Below are 4984 nucleotides of genomic sequence, written 5' to 3'. Positions count from 1 at the left end.
GCTCAGTGGCCATGGCTCACGGGCCTACGGGATCATGTAGGATCCTCTGGGACTGGGGCACAAACCCATGTCCCCTGCATCGGCAGGCAGACTCTCAACCACTGCGCCACCAGGGAAGCCCCCGCCTTGTCTTATTCTTGAACTTGTATTTCTCACTGCATTTTCCTAAAAAGATATATTTTTATGGCGTTTTATCTCCTTGAAATTATCAATTAACGTTGACTCACTCCTGTGATGTGTAGTGAGCATGTTTAAACCAGATGAAGAAAATCATGTTCCTCATTGTGAAACGAGTCCATGCTCCTTTCAGGGATGCAGGAGTTCAGGTTCTAGAACAGACCCTCCCCACATCATGCTCCTTCTTCTCGAACTAGACCATTTGATACCTGTTTGTTTTCTTTATTGAGATAGAATTTAGGTGTGAGTACATTTTGGGGTCAAACTAAATTTTATTTCTTCGGCATGAGACATAGCAGCTAAAGGTCTTGTGTCTCCTCAGCTGTCTGTCTGACGGGCACGGTATCTCCTTCTATGTTCACTTTCCCCATCCCCCAAATTTTATTTACTCTCATGTTTTATGGCTTTAATGATCAGTTTTTATTACAAAAATAATTCAGGCTTATTATAAAAATGTCAAATGGAGGTTTGAATATATTTCTCCTTAGTACTTCAGCTGGCTGCAAAACCCACTCCCCACTTTGCTATGGTTTGTGTCCTCCCCCAAATTCATATGAGGAAATCGAATGTCCAATGTGATGGTCTTTGGAGGCGGGGCCTTTGTGAAGTGATTAGGGCATGAGGATGGAGCCCTCATGGATGGAATTAGTGCCCTTATGAAAGAGGCCTCAGAGAGCACCCTTGTCCCTCCCACCATGTGAGGACACAGTGAAAAGGCACCATCTATGAAACAGAAAGCAAGCCCTCACCAAACACTGAATCGGCTGGCACCTTGATCCTGGACTTCCCAGCCTCCAGAATTGAGAGCCAATTCTGTTCTTTATAAGCTACCTAGTCTGTGGTATTTTGTTATATATAGCAGCCCAGATGGACTAAGACACACTTCTGTGCCCTTATTAGTTTCCTGAGGCTGCTGTAACAAATCACTACAAACCGGGTGGCATAAAACAACAGAAATTTACTCCCTCACAGCCCTGGAAGCCGGGAGTCCAGCATCCAGGTGGGGGCTGGGCAGGCTCCCTCCAGAGACTCTAGGGCAGATTCTGTTCTTGACTCTTGCAGCTACTGGGGGTGAAGATACTTCTTGGCTTGAGGCCACATCACTCCAGTCTTTGCTTCTGTCTTCACATCACTGGTTCCTCTTTGTGTCTCTGTATGTCTGTGTCCCAAAACGCCCTCTGCCTCTCTCTTATAAGGATACATGTGATTGCATTCAGGGTCCCCCAAAGTAATATCCACTCTTTTGCCAGGTAAGGTCATACTCACAGGTTCCCAGTCTTAGGGCATGGACGTAACTTTTGGGGGGCCACCGTTCAACCCACTAACCATTGTTGAAGGATTATTATGACACATGTTAAAATGGTAAGAAAGACTTTATTCAGGAATATTGTGACAGGTGTCGACTACTGCTGTAGGGGAGAGAGATCGGGCTCAGCCCCGAATATGACAAGTACAGGTGGGGATTTATAGCCAAGGAGCAGGTTGGAGGGGTGGAGGGAAAATTACTAAGAGGAGACCTCAAGGGTAGGAAGAATTCTTGCTAAACGAACAGGATGCTTGCTGAAGGCCAGATGGTGGGGGATGAGGAATTTGATCAGATATTGAGGGTGATCAGCTATTAAGAGTGGGAGGTATTAAGGGTACTAAACTGACATAGCGGGATTCTCGCTAAAACTGGGCTCTGCAGGCCTGGCACGGATGGGGGCCGATGTGAGTTTGGTTAGGAGAGGGTCTTTGTCACAATTCTCTTCAGCAGTATTTTCCAGACTCAGAAAGACCATAAAAGCCAACCCAAACTATATCAACAACCGAGCTTATGCCGATGGGGGAACTTCTGGAGAGCTACATGCTGCAGCTGCCTAATTGGAAAAGTGGCTCCTTGCAGGGTTCTCTCTCGTCTCCTGCAATCAATCTCTCTTGCCTCTCCAGACGCCCTAGCAGCGTGGGCATGCCGTCTTCTTTAGCAGAACCAGTTTACAGGTCACTCTGCTCCCCAACTCTCCCCCCACCCCTGCCCCACGCCTTAGAAAGCAGCACCTGCCCCTCCCTGAATGTTATTGTTTGTATTCAACCCAGGAGGGCTGATGTTAGGAAACTCACTGTGACATCAGAGAGAATTTTAGATAAATCGCCTTGTGGGAAGAGGAAATTGATTGCCGGTTTGGGGCCCACCCTGGAAACATTTGGCAGCTGATAAGAAGCCCGGTGGTCATTCTAAGGATATGAAGGACCTGATTAGGCAGGAACCCTGTGGCCTGGGGGCGGGGACAGGGCGGGTCTAACTTCAAGACTGGTGTCTGTGGGAAGAGGGTGTGGGAGGGTCTTTTCCATAGCAGGGGAGGAGGGGTCTGCCTTCAAAATGACCTGATCCCTCTAGGGAGGACCAGGGCAGAACCAGGTCCAGATCTGTTGCTGGACTCACATCTGAGCAGGTAGTTGCCGGCCTGTCTCCTGCCGTGGAGACAGGTACTAAATAAATAAAGGGATTTGCAGGTAGGAAATAAATGGAATCGGCTTGACGACTCTATAAGTAGCTCCTGCTGGTGCTTCAGGGAATGGGAGGCCCTGCTTTCACGGTATTTTCCAGTTCTCTTCTACAGGCTTATTTTTCTACTACAGGATGAGACAATAGTGCTTGTCAAACTGAAACTCTCTCCTAGAGCTTTGCAGGAATCCAGTATGCTAATTATATCGAATTTGGCTCATGTTTATTTCACCCCAGCCCTGCGCTGTGGGCTCTCTAGTACACTTTTTCTTTATCTTGTTTAACCTTTTACCGCCTTCAAGTCATAGGTATTATCTCCATTTTTTGGAGTGAAGAAACTGAGGCTCAGAAAGTTTTTGACCTGTCCAGGTTCTCACGTCTAGTGATGGTGGAGTCAGGATTGGAACCCGGGGCTGCCACTCCAGACCAGCGTGTGTGCATGCTCGGATGCAACCCCAAGGACCCCCATTAAAGGTGGGACAGACTCCCGGAGCTAACTGGGGGCTGCCTTAGGTCTTCAGGACATCGTACTGAGCCTGTCGAAAACGAAAACTCTGGAGTTATCCTTCTCCAGGTCTCAGGAACACTGAAGAGAAGAATTATTAGCAAGTGGGTTTTTGTGATTGTTGTTGTTTTAATATTTATTTATTTATTTGGCTGCGCCGTAGGGGAGCTGCGGCACGTGGAATCTTCCATTGCAACATGCGGGATCTAGTTCCCTGACCTGGGATCGAACCGGGTTCCCTGCATTGGGAGCCTGGAGTATTAACCACTGGAACACTGGGGAAGTCCCTTGTTTTGTTTTTTTGTAAGTACTTAGGAGTTTCATTTGGGAAGACAATGGTTGAATGAATAACAACAGAATTCTGTGTAGAAAGGGGTGTGTGTGGGGTTATCTAGAGTACTTAGAAGGTAAGGTTCTGTTGGCATGATTAAGGGTTGTCAGAGGGCAGAGTGAATCACCACCCAGGATCCTGTTTGTAACAAGCCTGCAGGACGCTAACTGAAGTCAGTGTGTGAACTGGAGATGTGGGCAGGAGATGATGTGAAGCCTGGTGCCCGTCTGCACTCAGGCCCAGGAAATCTGTCTCTTCCCCACCCTTTGCCCTTTAGAGGAATGTGCCCTGGGGAAATTTAAACTTTAAATCCCACTGTTTTTTTATCAAGTGAAAACAAACTTACTAAGTTTCAGAATTTGAGAATTTATGAGGTCTGTAAGTAAGAAGTTTGTCCCAACATCTAAGTGTAAATTCTAGCAGTTATTGTTTGATAGACAATATTGATGAAAAATTAAAGTTGTTTTTACTTCTCACTTTTTGCAGCAGACAAAGCTTCTACCGCAAGCACAGTGCCCCTGCTGTGGATGATTTCGCAGCTTCCTTTATTCTGTTTTGGTGTAAATTCTAACTTGTCAGAGATGCTTTCTTTTACAAAAGAAAATGAAGTTTCAAATTAATTTTCCTTACTAGGTAGGTTTAATCTGAGGTGATTTTGAATGGATTAGATTCTCCCGAATGACAAAAACAGAAACAAATTGTTGCTGGCACCAGCTGATAATTTAGGATATTTAAAATTGAATTACAACCTTTAAACCACATTTAGTTTTTGCTTGTTTTTATTTGGCATACTTTTTTTTTTTTGTCTCCTACTTTATGAGTTTTGTAAACAGAGGGCTCTAATCGCCTCCTCCTTGTCTAGTAAGTTCCTGCTCTGCAGAAACACTGGACTTACTGCCCAGACCTTGTTTGCTTTTTTCCTTTTTCTATTTCTCATTTTCAGATTTGTAGGAAGGCTATGAGAAATGGTATGTATGACTAGACGCTGCTTTTCTATGACATTAGTGAAATCCTTGAAAAGTGTTCTTTTGTCAAAATTCTTTTTTTTTTTTTTTTTAATCACTTCTGCAAACCTTATCTTCCTAAGTGTAGTACTAACAAATAACAGTGGATGCATTTCTCTCTCTCCCTGTCTTTGGAGCTATTTTTAAAATAGCTTTATTGAGGTATAACTCACATACCATAACACATCCATATATAGTTTAGTAAATTTCTACAGTTGTACAGCCATCACCACAGTGCAGTTTTAGGACATTTTCATCACTCATCATTGTTAGCTTGTGCCCATTTGCAATCAGTTCTAACCCTGCCTTTAGCTCCAGGCAACCATCGGTCTTCTTTCTGCCTCTATACATTTGCCTTTTCTAAACATTCCGTATAAACAGAATCATATAGTATTTGTTTTTTTCTGCTTGGCTACTTTCATTCAGCTTCTTTTTTTTAGGTTCATCTGTGAAGTATGTATCAGTATATGTTCCAGAGCTGT

The 4984-nt window shown here is 44.5% G+C and overlaps 1 long non-coding RNA gene across 1 annotated transcript; it reads left to right on the top strand.

The window, feature by feature from the left end:
* The first annotated feature begins 2570 nt into the window (after positions 1–2570).
* On the top strand, positions 2571–3371 carry LOC112401204 (uncharacterized). The gene is made up of 3 exons (XR_003003538.1): positions 2571–2753; positions 3032–3136; positions 3331–3371. It is a non-coding gene; the product is annotated as an uncharacterized LOC112401204 (long non-coding RNA).
* Positions 3372–4984: the final 1613 nt, after the last annotated feature.

Source organism: Neophocaena asiaeorientalis, unplaced genomic scaffold (genome assembly GCF_003031525.2).
Source record: "Neophocaena asiaeorientalis asiaeorientalis breed wild unplaced genomic scaffold, Neophocaena_asiaeorientalis_V1.1 scaffold161, whole genome shotgun sequence".
Classification (NCBI taxonomy): domain Eukaryota; kingdom Metazoa; phylum Chordata; class Mammalia; order Artiodactyla; family Phocoenidae; genus Neophocaena; species Neophocaena asiaeorientalis.
This window is presented reverse-complemented; position numbering and strand designations above follow the sequence as displayed.